This window comes from Pongo pygmaeus, chromosome 1 (assembly GCF_028885625.2).
Source record: "Pongo pygmaeus isolate AG05252 chromosome 1, NHGRI_mPonPyg2-v2.0_pri, whole genome shotgun sequence".
Taxonomy (NCBI): domain Eukaryota; kingdom Metazoa; phylum Chordata; class Mammalia; order Primates; family Hominidae; genus Pongo; species Pongo pygmaeus.
The window spans coordinates 83089002-83103678 of record NC_072373.2 but is presented as its reverse complement, the minus strand read 5'-3'; the positions used below and the strand labels follow the sequence as shown (position 1 = coordinate 83103678).

At 37.0% G+C, this 14677-nt stretch overlaps 1 non-coding gene across 1 annotated transcript; it reads left to right on the top strand.

The window, feature by feature from the left end:
- The first annotated feature begins 14250 nt into the window (after positions 1-14250).
- On the top strand, positions 14251-14352 carry LOC129024206 (small nucleolar RNA U13). The gene has a single exon (XR_008497042.1). It is a non-coding gene; the product is annotated as a small nucleolar RNA U13 (small nucleolar RNA).
- The last annotated feature ends 325 nt before the right edge of the window (positions 14353-14677 follow it).

The following is a 14677-nucleotide window of genomic DNA, read 5'->3' as shown; positions in this document are numbered from 1 at the left end:
AGATCAATGGATTGGAGGTAAGATTGAAGGATAGATAGAGATTTTGTGGTACCAGGAGGAGTGAGCTAGAAAGGCAGGAGGTGGTGGTCAGAGAGTGCAATGCATGAAATTAAGATTATAGACGGTCACAGTTACTGATAGTGAGATAACCTGGGTATTATTTTATGAATGAGTTCCTGAGGGAGGTAGAGAACAAGATCGTTGGAGGAGAGGCGTTTAAGGAACTGAGAAGTCAGCAGTGAAACAGAATAGAGAATCCAGAAATAAACCCAAATACTTAGAGCCAACTGATCTTTGACAAAGCAAACAAAAATGTAAAGTGGGAAAAGGACACCCTATTCAACAAATGGTGCTGGGATAATTGGCAAGCCACACATAGGGGAATTAAACTGGATCCTCATCTCTCACTTTTTACAAAAATCAACTCAAGATGGATCAAGGACTTAAATCTAAGACCTGAAACTATAAAAATTCTGGAAAAGAACATTGGAAAAACCCTTCTAGATACTGGCTTAGGCAAGGATTTCATGACCAAGAACCCAAAAGCAAATGCAATAAAAACAAAGACAAATAGCTGGGACTTAAACTAAAGAGCTTTTGCATGGCAAAAGGAACAGTCAGCAGAGTAGACAGAGTGGGAGAAAGTCTTCACAATCTATACATCTGACAAAGGACTAATTTCCAGAATCTACAAAAAACTCAAATTAGCAAGAAAAAAAATCCCATCAAAAAGTGGTCTAAGGACATGAATAGACAATTCTGAAAAGAAGATATACAAATGGCCAACAAATATATGAAAAAATGCTCAACATCACTAATGATCAGGGAAATACAAATCAAAACCATAATGTTGTATACCACCTTACTCCTGCAAGAATGGCCATAATCAAAAAACCAAAAAATAATAGATGTTGGCGTGGATGCAGTGAACAGGGAACACTTCTACACTGCTGGTGGGAATGTAAACTAGTACAACCACTATGGAAAAGTGTGGAGATTCCTTAAAGAACTAAAAGTAGAACTACCATTTGATCCAGCAATCCCACTACTGGGTTTCTACCCAGAGGAAAAGAAGTCATTATACAAAAAAGATACTTGCACACTCATGTTTATAGCAGCATAATTCACAATTGCAAAAATGTGGAACTAACCCAAATGCCCATAATCAACAAGTGGATAAGGAAACTGTGGTGTATATATATACAATGGAATACTCAGCCATAAAAAGGAATGAATTAATAATGGCATTTGCAGTGACCTGGATGAGATTGGAGACTATTATTCTAAGTGAAGTAACTCAGGAATGGAACCAAACATCATATGTTCTCACTAATAAGTGGGAGCTAAGCTGTGAGGATGCAAAGGTGTAAGAATGACAATGCACTTTGGGGACTTGGGGAAAGGGTGGGAAGGGGGTGATAGATAAAAGACTACAAACTGTGTGCAGTATATTCTGCTTGGGTGATGGGTGCACCAAAATCTCACAGATCACCACTAAAGAATTTACTCATGTAACCAAACACCACCTTCTCCCAATAACCTAAGGAAATTAAAAAAAAATTTTTTTTAAAGAAATGAGAGGTCAGGATGTTGGAAGAATCATCTCCATGTACATTGAAATTACCAGTAATTAAGACTTGGAGAGAGTGGTAGTATCCCAGGAGCCAAAATTATTGAGAAAATGGAGGGTGGAGGTGGAGTTAACCCAGGGGTTGATAGGTGACATCAAAATGATGGTGATAAGTGTTAAAATCTGATGACATGAAAATCAAAGCTGAGAGTTTTAGAGAGAAGGAAGATAGAAAGTAACAGTGAGAAACAAGGAGGCACTATCTCACCTCCAGGCCCAGTGGTAACAGAGGTATGAGAAAGAAAAATAGCCAGGACTTGAGAAGGTTACAAGGGAATACTGCTCTCAGGAAAGAGCCAGATTTCAGTTTTAGCAAGGAAGTGAAGGGAGAAATCAGAAAAATGCTTGAGGCTGGGCGCAGCGGCTCACGCCAGTAATGCCAGCACTTTGGGAGTCTGAGGCAGGCGGATCACTGGAGCTCGGGAGTTCAAGACCAGCCTGGGCAACATGGCAAAACTCCATCTCTACAAAAAATACATAAATTAGCCGGGCATGGTGGCATGTGCCTATAGTCCCAGCTACTGGGGAGACTAAGGTGGGAGGATCACTTGAGCCTGGGAGGTTGAGGCTACAATGAGCTGAGATTGCACCACTGCACTCCAGCCTGGGCGACAAAGTGAGTCTGTGTCTCAACAACAACAACAACAACAAAAAAAAAAAAAAAAAGAAAGAAAAATGGTTGAAATTAAAGCAGTTTTGCTGCTAATGAACCATAAGTTGTAGGGGGCATGGTAGAAGGGTTCAGGAATTGGTGAGGAGAAGAGGCTGCAGTAGAGATGTACAGAACCTTAGGGAGATTTGGGTGTGGGAGATGAGCAGTGACCTAGGAGTCTGGTGGTTCTTGTAGTAACTGATATAAACAAGGATAAAGGACATAAGAAAGTTGGTCCTGGTGGAGTCAAAGCAGATAGGGATGGGAAGGTTACGATTGTTAGCAGACTAGGAGTTTCTGTGACTCTTCACTCGTGACAATGAGATTAAAGAGGATATGGGAGTTGTGCTCCCAGAAGCAGTACACTAGTTCAAGTAGACCTCTTTTTGAGTGGTCATCACTCCAAGCATGTCTGCCTCATTTTGACCCCTGTAGATGGACTGAAGGAATTTTAAGGAAGCTTAGAAGTTGGGAATCTATGGCCTGGGAGTTGGGGGTAGGTGCAAATAGCACTGCTATCATTAGTCTCAGCCTAGGGCCAGCAGCAAAGTAGAAAGCCTGAGCCTGAGCCTGAGACTTCTGCCTCTCAGGGAGGTGAAATTGTATCAGGTTGGTGGCAACCCTTGGACACTGTCAGAAACAGGTAACAATCCTCTCTTAAGAAATGTTTGTCCATTTTCGTTTCCCAGGATTCCTACAGATTAAAATCAAGCAGTAAGCTCATTAAACAAAGCCTTAAAAAAGGTGACACACTGTGAGAGTAGAATCAGCAAGTAACAGTTACCCACTGCAGATACTGAAATTGTCAGACATAGAAAATAAAAGAGCTATGCATGAAATGTTTACATAAAAGACTCATTCACAAAGAAGAGCAAGCAGGTGTATTTGAAGAAAAAGAAACAAAAGGAACTTCCAGAAATAAAACAAATTAGAATTGTTTAAGTGAAAAAACCCACAATGGGAAGTTAATCACAACTGAAAAGAAAATTACTGCGTTGGAAAATAGTTCTGAAGAAATGTAGAAAAAAGAGACAATGGAATGGAACATAAGAAAGAGATGTTAAGAGATATGAAGGAAAAAGATGAGGTTTAAGAATAGAGAGATGGATGAGAGGCTATATTTAAAGAGAAAATGGCTGAAAATTGTAAGAAATAATGAAAAACATGAATGCTCAAGATAAATATAAAAACCTATCCCAAAGATATTGAAGGGAAAATTCATGAACACCAGAGTAGACTTCGAAAGCAGCCATGGAAAAATATCGCCTACCTTTGTAGGGACAAATGACAGAAAACTCTGGCAGCAGCAAAGGCAGTCAAGAGATGGGAAATAATATTTCCAAAATGTTGAGAGAAAATCATTATCAAACTAGAATTGGGTACCCAATAAACTATCTTTGAAAAAAGAAGATCAAATAAATACATTTATACATTTAAAAATCTGTTGCCACCAATTGAACTAATAATAAAGGACTTCTGAAATTATCCTAGAAGGACAGTCTGAGATGCATGATGAGATAGCAAGGACATAAAATGGCAAACGTGCAAATCTAGACAAATATTGTTTGTATAAAAATTGTAATTATTAGTATATTTATTAACTTGTGAGGTTATAAAAGGATGGGACTAAAATACTGGATCTATAATAACATGTAAGTCTGAAGAAGAGTTAAATGAAATTAAGGTATTCTAAGTTATTGAATGGTTTATTAAGAAATTAATATATTATTTTACACTCGATATTATTAAGTCAAATAGGTGTGGCAAAATTTCAGAGGTAGCCATGAAGAGAATATAAATAAAGTAAATAATTCCAAACCAATAGAAAACAATTGGAATAAGGAAAAATGCAATCAACAACAATAAAATTAACTCATACCTCTGGAGGCAAGGGAAAAACAAGAAAAACATGGGGTTGGGGAACAAGGAAAATAGTATAAAGTAAAATGGTAAAATCTAATGCAACATATCAATACTTAAAATAAATGTAAATGGACTAAACTCACCAGTTAAAAGTTTGCCATTCTGAGTTTTTAAAAATCCAGTAACATGCTGCTTATAAGATTTACACCTGAAGCTAATTGCTACGGAAAGATGAAAAATAAAAAGATAGGCTGGGCGCAGTGGTTCACCCCTGTAATCCCAGCACTTTGGGAGGCTGAGGCGGGAGGATCATGAGGTCAGGAGTTTGAGACCAGCCTGGGCAACATAGTGAAACCCGTCTCTACTAAAAATACAAAAAAATGAGCTAGGCGTGATGGCGGGTGCCTGTAATCCCAGCTACTTAGGAGGCTGAGACAAGGAGAATCACTTGAACCTGGGAGGCAGAGGTTGCAGTGAGCTGAGATAGTGCCATTGCATTCCAGGCTGGGCAACAGTGCAAGACTCAGTCTTAAAAAAAAAGAAAAAAGAAAGAAAAGAAAAAAGAAAAAGGATAAAAAATATATATACTGAACCTAAAATAAAAGTTTAAAAATAGATAAACAGAGAAATACCACTCCTGTCATAATTATATTAATATCAAATAAAAGTGTTTAGTATAAAAATCATTGCATTAACCAGGAAATATAAAATACTCAACATTTTTATATTTCCTGGTTAATTCAATGATTTTTCCTTTTATACACCTATTATAATAATTTCAACAAATGCAAAACGAAAACTAATAGAATATAAGGAAAAACAGACAAATCCATCATCATGCCAAAAGATTTAAACACAAGTCTATTATTGATAAGTCAAGCATACCAAAACCCAGTAAATATATGGAATATTTGCAATTTTAAACTAACAAATTTGATCTAATGGACAATTTGTCAATCACATTCATTTCAAACAGACATGGAACTTTTTCAAAAAATGATAATGGACCAAACCATAAATTAAATCTCAATAAATTTCAAGAAATTGACATACAGTCATGTTCTTTCTCCACTATTCATCTATCAATAAAATTTTTTTATAACATTTAAAACCTGTAAGTCTGAAAGAAATAATGGATTCTAAAACCTTCTTATGACTAAATGATAGTAAAAATTCTTCATAACAACTGTACAATAATCAAACACTACATATTAGAATATAGAAGCATTGAGAAAATACTTATATTACAAGTAAAGAAGGGCTGAAAATTCAACAATTAAATACCAACTTAAGAAGTTAGAAAAAGAATAAGCCCATTAAATATAGAAGGAAGGTGATAATAAAAAGAAAGCATCAATGAAATAGAAACGATATAATAGGTTCAACAAAGCCCAAGTTGGCTCTTTGAAGAATATTAAAATAGATAAAACTCTGGTGAGATAAACCAAGCAAAAAGAGGGAAGGCACAAACAACATTATGTTCCAAAAGGGGACATTAAGTTCAGACCAGCAGGGGTAAGGACATAAAATAATTAATATGAACTTTCCATACCAATAAATTTGGGAACTTGGATGAATTGGAAACAAATTCCCAGAAAAATATAATTCACTGGAAGTGTCTCAGGAAGAAAGAAAGCCTATATTTCCTGAAACAGAGAAATTGAAACAACAGTTTAAAGTATTCTAAAGAATAAAATGCCAAAGCCACAGAGTTTAACAGCTGAATTCTAAACTTACAAGGAATAGAGTGTTTCAATATATTTAAAAAGTCATGTCCGAGTTGAGTTTCTTCAGGAGAGCAAGATGATTTAGCATTCAAAAATCTATAAATGTTATTTACCATATTAATAGATTCAAGGAAGAAAAGTGGTGCTCACCTGTAGTCCCAGCTACTCAGGAAGATTGCTTGAGCCCAGGAGTCCGAGTCCAGTCTGGGCAACATAGTAAGACCCTGTCTCTTTAATTAATAATAAAGAGAAATTTTATGAGAGGCTTTTTGGTGACTTGGGCAGTAAAATATTGAAGTGTAGAATTTTCTTTCTCTCAAGTTAGGGTATCTTAATCTTTAAGACAGTTGATTTGGGAAGAGCTAGAGTTAATGAGTTGCCTGAGACTTTTCCTGTTTTAGAAAATAAAGGTGGAAGAGTGCTTTCCCAGTAAATCAGATGTCTTTATCAGCTGCTGAGCTGAAACTCTGTGTCCTTACTTAGCTTTAAAAAAAAATACAAAAAAGAAAGAAACGTTCAATCCAGTCCTAGTTGGATGCCACCTTGGGATTTTATTCACCCACCACATCACAGTTTGAGGAACTGGAAAAGTTCATTTCACTGTTCGAGACGACAGACAAGGATGGCAATTTAAATAAATTTGGCTTTCCAGGAGCTAAGAATCAAATCTGCCAGCAGAGTCCAAAGAGCATCCACCATTTGCACTAGACTTTGCTAAAAATAACATGCATTTTCTGTCTCCCACTGGGACACAATGGTGTTAAGCACAGCTACTTCAACACTGGAACAGATCACAAAAGAGGGTGATGAGTGTTTAAAAAGCTTTTAACTAGTAATATTAAACCCTTGACTTTTATCAGATGCTAGCAGCACCCTTACGGAACTTTACAAATTTTCTGGCACCTGCTTTTAACCAAAAAACTTGTTGGAGGCTAAAGCACTGCTGAACATGACCTGAACTTGGAGATTGGGGCATTCATTCCAGTTCCACTGAGGTATACTTAAACAAAATACAAACTCACACTTGTACCTAAATTTCCACGAGCCCTGACTTTCTAGCCAAGCCTGGAATGCAATCTCATCTCTGCCTCTCTTAGGACACTAAATACTTTCCATATTATAATAAGAAGTGTATGTATATTTTGTCTCCCCAACTTGAAAACAAAAAGACATCCTTTTAAATTAATATCACTATTACTATTTGTAATTGGCATTGTATGTATGTAGCTCAAATTCAAAAGTTACCAGGGATACACGGTAACCCCTAGGGATGACACCATTGTCCCCATGTACTTAATTCCTTTCCCCAGGACATCAATGTGGCCAGTTGTTGGGTATTTTTCCAAAGTATTATACACCTATAGAACTATAACAATCAAGCATACAGTCATATATTCTTTATTCCTTCTTTGAAAAAATGTAAATTGTTATGTGAGGTGGGGAGGATATCTCTCCTTCTACCCATCTTAGGTTCGTGGCTGAGATCCTGTAACAAAAACAGATTAACAAGAGAAAAGCATACACATTTATAAGTTCTATGTGACATGGGAGCCTTGATAAATAAAGACTCGAATAAACAATTAAACCTGAGTGTTTTTTTCATAGATTTCATAAAGAATGGATAGTCATGGAGAAATACGATAGGATGAATTGGTGTGGTCTAAGGGTAATGAACTGGGAGAAACTTAGCAAGGCCTGCCTGTTCATATGCTTTTTGGCATCTCTTGATCTTCAGAGATAAGGACGTTCCTTTCCTTTTCCTCCAGGTACAGGAAGGGCACCTCTCACATGAGGGTCTTATGACTTACTTCAGGGAAAGGTCAGGTTGACAAGTTATGTCACCACTCTTCCTCACTGTTGCTGTCATCTACTCCACCAGATCACTCCCACTCATTCTTTGATTATTTTAGCTCTGAGCTCTGTCATACTCTCCAACACTACTTCTGCCTTAGTTCTTGGAGAGTTCAGTCTCCATGAGATGATCTTCTCATGGATCAGATGTCCTGGTTCTTTGGCATCCTCTCCTCAGGAATTTGCCCTTCACCCTGCTTCTACTATCCACTTTCTTAGACATATACCAATAACACAACTCCACACCCTCCATTTCAACATTATACTCTCTGCTCACCACCTCCATTTTTAGCTCATAAATTCTGGCACCCCAAGTTAAACAATTCTCCTATTTTTGAACTTGTAGGTTTAATGGGACCTACAACCCATTAATTTAATCATATTTTTTCCTGTGTCATACAATGCTTTTGTTCACACTTTGACCCTTACCATGTTCAAAGTCCACAATCAAGTGTTATGATCACTCCCTGGTATACATTCCCACTTCCCTTACTAAACAATTGTGTGGCACTATCTAAAGCCTTGCTAAACACAACTCTCTGCTTACTTCACACCAACACCTACACATCTGAATAACACTGAAGAAAAGCACACTGCCATGCTACCTGGTCTCACTGTGAATTCATGACCGCCACCCTCAATGAGGCCCTTAACACTACTGCATTTGCCTCATCCACTGCCTCTCAAGTCATGCTTTTCTTTTCCTAGTCCACTCACTCGCTAACTCTTCTTCTAGATTACTCTTTCATACCTTCTCTTCTTTCCTTAAAATGCCAACATCTCCTTCCCAACCTCACTTTTAGCTTCACACTTCACTGAGGAAGAGAACTTCTATAAGCTCTCACCACCATATGCTGTGTCCCCCACTCCATCCTCAACCCTGCGTGTTAGAATGAATAACTTGTTGGTGCTCCTCTTAAGGCCAATAACTCTCCTCTTCTCTAAATCTCATCCCAGACTCAGAGTGTTGAACCAGCAGTTCTCCCCTCTTTGGCATCATTAATGGTTCCCTCCCAATTGGATCATTCCCATCACTGTACAATTAGTTCTCTCATTAAAAATAAAAATAACCCTTGAACCCCTCTCTGTCTATTGCTTCATTATTGGCTCCCTTTTAGAGCAAAGCTTCTCAAAAGAATTATCTTTTCTTCCTGTCCTCAATTTCTCTCCTCCCATTGTCTCTTGAACTCAGTCAGGCATTTGTCCATGTCACTCAACTGTAATTACTCTTATCAAGGCCACCAGTGACTTCCACATTGCTAAATCAAATGGTCCAAGTCTCAGTCCTCAACTTAATTGACCTATAAGCAATATTTTGTAGACACAGTTGAAACAGTTTCTTCACTTGGCTTCTAAGACCACGCATCCTCTTGGTTCTCTCTTGCCTTATTGGTTGCTCCTCAGTCTTAGCTGCTCTTTCATTATCTCCCTTTCTCAAAATTTTATAGTTCCCCAGAGCTCAGCTTCCAGATATCCCAATTTCAGACTTATTGCTGCCAGAACTGTGAAAGAATAAATTTCTATTGTTTTAAGCTACACATTGATGACAATTTATTTGGCGGCTCCGGGAGATTAATGCATACTTCAATAAAGCTGCTTAAAAACAAACGAACCTGTACTGGTTCTTCATCCTAAGTCATGTGAAAGTTCAAAGTCAAAGTCCTTTCTGTAGCCACTAAGACCCTGCACTATTTCCCTGGCCTTGCTTCCCACACTCACCTCTGCTCCGTCTGCTGCAGCCACACTGTCCTCCTTACTCTTCCTGAAATACTCCAAGCACACTTCTGCCTCAAGGCCTTTGCCCTAGGTGGTTCATCTACCCAGAATGCTCTTCCTGTAGATATCTGCATACCTCTCTCCTCACCTTCCTCAGGTGTTGACCCAAATGTCACCTTCTCAATGAGGTCTTGACCCCTTCTTCAAAATAGCAGTTATCCACATTCTGTAGCCCCCTGGCCTGATTTATTATTCACCATTGTAGTTATAAGCATTGGACATACTTTGTTTTACTCATTCATTTTATTTAGGATTACCTTTTCCCACCACAAGGAAAAGAAATTTGTCTTTCTCTTTGTTCACTGCTTTTTTTTTAATTTGGACAAATTTATGGCATACATTTGAAATTTTATTACATATATATAATGCGTAGTGACCAAGTCAAGGTATTTGGAGTGTCCATCACCTGAGTATAATACGTTTTTATTAACTATAGTCTCCCTACTCTGCTATCAAACATTAAATTTATTATTTCTATATAACTGTACACTTGTGTGCTTTAGCCCACTTCTCTTCAACTTTGCCTACCCTCAACTCACCCTTCCTGTTATCTTTCTATTCTCTGTCTCCACATAATCAAATATTTTAGCTCCCACATTTAAGTGAGAATATGTGATATTTGTCTTTTTGTGTCTGGTTTATTTCACTTAAGGTAATGACTTCCAGTTCCATCAGTGTTCTGTACATGACATGATTTCATTCTTTTTTATGGCCGAATAGTACTCCATCGTGTATATATATACCACATTTTCCTTATCCATTCATCTGCTGATGGACACTTAGGTTGATTTCATATCTTTGCTATTGTAAATAGTGCTGCAATAAACATGTGAGTGCAGGTATCTCCTTGATATATTGATTTCTTTTCCTTTGGGTAGGTACCCGGTAGTGGGATTGCTGGGTCAATCTATTTTTAGTTTTCTGAGAAATCTCCATGCTGTTTTCCATAGTGGCCATATTGGTTTACATTCCCACCAACAATGTGTAAGAATTCCCTTTTCTGCACATACTCAGCAGCATCCATTATTTTTTGTCATTTTAATAGTAGCCATTATAAAAAGGGGTATGGGCTATGATGATATCTCATTGTGGTTTTGATTTACATTTCTCTGATAGTGATGTTGAACATTTTTTTCATATACCTGTTGAGCATTTGTATGTCTTATTTTGAGAAATAGCTATTCACATTCTTTGCTCGCTTTTTAATGGAGTTGTTTTTTCTGTTGAGTTGTTTGAGTTCTTTGTATATTCTGGATATTAGTACCCTGTCAGATGGATAGTTTGCAAACATTTTCTCCCATTCAACAAGTTGTCCCTTCACTCTGTTTATTATTTATTTTGCTGTGCAGAAAGTTTTTAGTTTAATTAGGTCCCATTTGTCTATTTTTGATTTTGTTGCCTGTGCTTTTGAGGTCTTAGTCATAAATTCTTTGCCTAGACCAATGTCCTAGAGTTTACTCTAGGTTTTCTTCTACTATTTTTATAGTTTCAGGTCTTATGTTTAAGGCTTTCATCCATTTCGAATTGATTTTTGTATATGGTGAGAGCTAGGAGTACAGTTTCATTCTTCTGCGTGTGGCTAATTTTACCAGCACAATTTATTGAAGAGAGTATCCTTTCTCCAATGTAAGTTCTTGTTGGCTTTGTAAAAGGTCAGTTGGCTGTAAATACGTGGCTTTATTTCTCAGTTCTCCATTCTGTTCCATTTGTCTATGTATCTATTTTTATACCAATACCATGCTGTTTTGGTTACTATAGCTGTTCACTGCTATTTTTACAACATTGCCTGGAACAGAGTAGATAATGGATAGATATTTGTGGAAGGAAAGAAAGAAGGAGGGAAGGGAGGGAGGGATGGAGGAAGGAAGGAAGGAAGGGAGGGAGGGAGGAAGGAAAGAAGGAAGGAAGGAAGGAAGGAAGGAAGGAAGGAAGGAAGGAAGGAAGGAAGGGAGATTCCCTATTATTCTTTTTTTCAATCAAAATGCTGGGGCCATCTTGTTATTTGACATAGGGCTTTTGTTTTTATTGTTGTTTTTGTTGGTTTTACTTTTTATTATAGAAAGTTTCAAACATACAAAAGTAGAGAAAACATATAAAGAATCTAGTGTACCTCTCACCCTGATTAAACAGCTATCAATACAAGTATGGCAAATTTTGCTTCACCTATACCCCCACCCATTCCCTGTACCTCCCACCAGATTATTTTGAAGCAAATTTCAAACATATTATTTTAATTTATAAGGATTTCAGTCTGTGCCTTCAAAAGATAAGGACTAAAAAGAACAAAAACAAACCCAAAAAATCAGGCCATCTCAGTACACACCTAAAATCGATTTATAATAATGCCTTAATGTTATTCAGTAGTCAGTCTTCACATTTTCTCACTTGTCTTAGAAATGATTTTGGTTTTGCTTTTTGTTTTACACTTTGATAGTTTGGATTGAGATACAAATAAGTATCATATATTCTAATTTATTGATATGTCTCTTTTATTCCGTATGTTCCCCCTTTATTTTCTGCAAACTTAAAAATTTTTGTGATAAAACAAGCTCTGTAATTTTCCATAGTTATACTGTAGTTTCCTATAGTCTGGATTTTGCTGACTGCATGGCTGCCCTAATAGATCATTTAACATGTTTTCCTCTGGCCTGTATCACTTATGAACTGGTAATTACATCTAGATACTTGGTCACATTTTTCCCCCACCTCAGGCCTTTACAGGTGGTGTTTGTATTTCTAATAGGAGGGACAGTCTCTGTTGTTTTCTTTTTTGAGGGTGATGATCATTGCCCAAATCCACTACTTCAGTAGGTTTTGAAACATAACGATACTATAATTCTATCCCATTCTCTTTTTCTTTTTCTTTTCAGCAGAAATACTTTTGCAAAGAGAAGCCCCTCTACCAACACACCATATCAAATATCTGGTTTTTCTAATCATTTAAGAAAGAGAGAACAAATGTTTTATTTACCTATTTTTAAATTAATAATGTGGGTTATTCCTAGCATCTTCCAAAGGGGACCAATGAGCTGTTGTGGTTATTTTAGTATCATTATAAAAATGGATATGTGGTTTTAAAGTTTTTACTGTAATAATTATCTTTATTATCATTGCTTAAGTCATCCTGTCTTTTGGCCAGTGGAAACTTATTTAGATTGACATCTGAGTCCTAGTGACACAATTCTAATAATCTTTGATAACTTCCTTATTCCTTTATATTTTTCATTTTTAATAGCCATTCTAACTGGGGTACGATGATAACTCATTGTGGTTTTGATCTATACTTCTCTGATTGTTAGTGATGTTGGACATTTTCTTCATATACCTGTTGGCTATTTGTATGTTTTCTTTTTAGAAACGTCTATTCACGTCCTTTGCTCACAAATAACTTAATGAAGTTATTTGTTTTTTTCCTGTTGAGTTGTTTGAGTTGAATATATTCTAGGCTCACCTTCCCCAGACCTGGATTCAGCCATTTCTCCAAAAAGCCATATTTTTGTTTGTCGGCAATGGTATTTACCACAATCTGTGTACTAGTGGTGCCTTGCTGTCAGTTTGCAGCAAAGGATTAACTCAGCAGGCATGAGTTGCCCAAACCCTGTACATTCCACAGAAAGTTTGGCCCTTGACCAACTCCTGGGAGATAACTTTGAAGACCTTGGGATGTCTTTCCTGATAAGAATGTCTGTTTCTGTAGGACCTTGGGCCATACCGGCTAACAATGTGATTTTTGATAGATGCCTCGGGCCATGCAGTATCAGTTGACCTTTGGAAATTCCTGCCCACATCACTAACACCAGATTTAAAAAAAAAAAAAAAAAAAGGCTTCTGTGGTTGGCACTACCTTGTATGCGCTGCTACACGTCATTGCTGGGAAAAATTAAGACTGTCCATATGACTCCACTGGGACAGGAAAAATGGAAGCTTGTATCTTGTCTTTCTTGCAATCTTCCCTATGTGCCTTTTTCCATTGCTGATTTTAATCTGTATCTTTTCATTGTAATGGACTGTAACCATGAGTACAGTAGATTTGCTGAGTTCTACCAGTTTTTCTAGAGAATCACTGAACCTGAGTTTGGTCTTGGGGATCCCTGACTACAGTCAGAGACTCTGTCTGGATTTCTTCAGTAGGCAGAACTAGAAAATATGTTTTTAAGATCAAACATGTCATGATTTCATACAGATATTCCAAATGAAATACAGGTCTACGGGTTCTTACTTAAACTTATTAATCTTGCATCTATATCTGCTTTCAACCACACCAAAAATATATAGTTCTCAATGAAACCAAATAATCACTTTTCTTTATCCTACAACACAGTAGTCTCAACATAGCAATACCAACTCTACCACCAACAATATGACTACTGAGAACAGTTCAAGGTTTTGTTTTTGTGTTTGTTGTTCTTTCTGTCCTTAGGATTGATCTCAATGGGAATATATGGCCAAATTGCTGTTTTAAAGTCATGTGAAGGCTGGGCATGGTGGCTCATTCCTGTAATCCCAGTACTTTGGGAGGCCAAGGCAGGAAGATCATTTGAGACCAGGAGTTTGAGACCAGCCTGGGCAATATAGTGAGACATTGTGTCTACAAAAAGTTAAAAACCTAGCTAGGCATGGTGGCATGCGCCTGCAGTCTAAGCTATTTGGAAGGCTAGGTGGGAGAATTGCTTGAGCCCAGGAGGTAGAGGCTCCAGTGAGCCAAGATCAGATACATGGTCTCAAAAAAAAAAAAAAAAAGTCATTCGAGGTTGCTTTTGTAGCTTAAGTGTGATGACTGAGTTTGCATGTGCATGTGTGAGATGTGCCAACCTCGAACCTTATTACAGCATGAGCACATTACCCATCTGACATGAAAAAATATAAAATAAAATAAAGTCATTTGAAATTATTTTTCTTTGTTTCATAATGGTGTTTACTGGCTACACAAATATAATCACATTTTATTTTTGCTTTGGGGGATTGTGTTTTTATTTAATTTTGTTTTATAATTAAAAAATAATATATGTTTCTAAAGACAAATCTTTGGAATATTCAAAGATATTCCTCCCTCTCCTCTTCTATACAGCTATTTAAAAATAGTTTTTATTCCCTTATTGGTTTTTATAATGTAAGCAAATGCATACCTACAGAGATAGGTAGATAGGTTCTACTCTTTCTTTCATATGTAAATGGTAG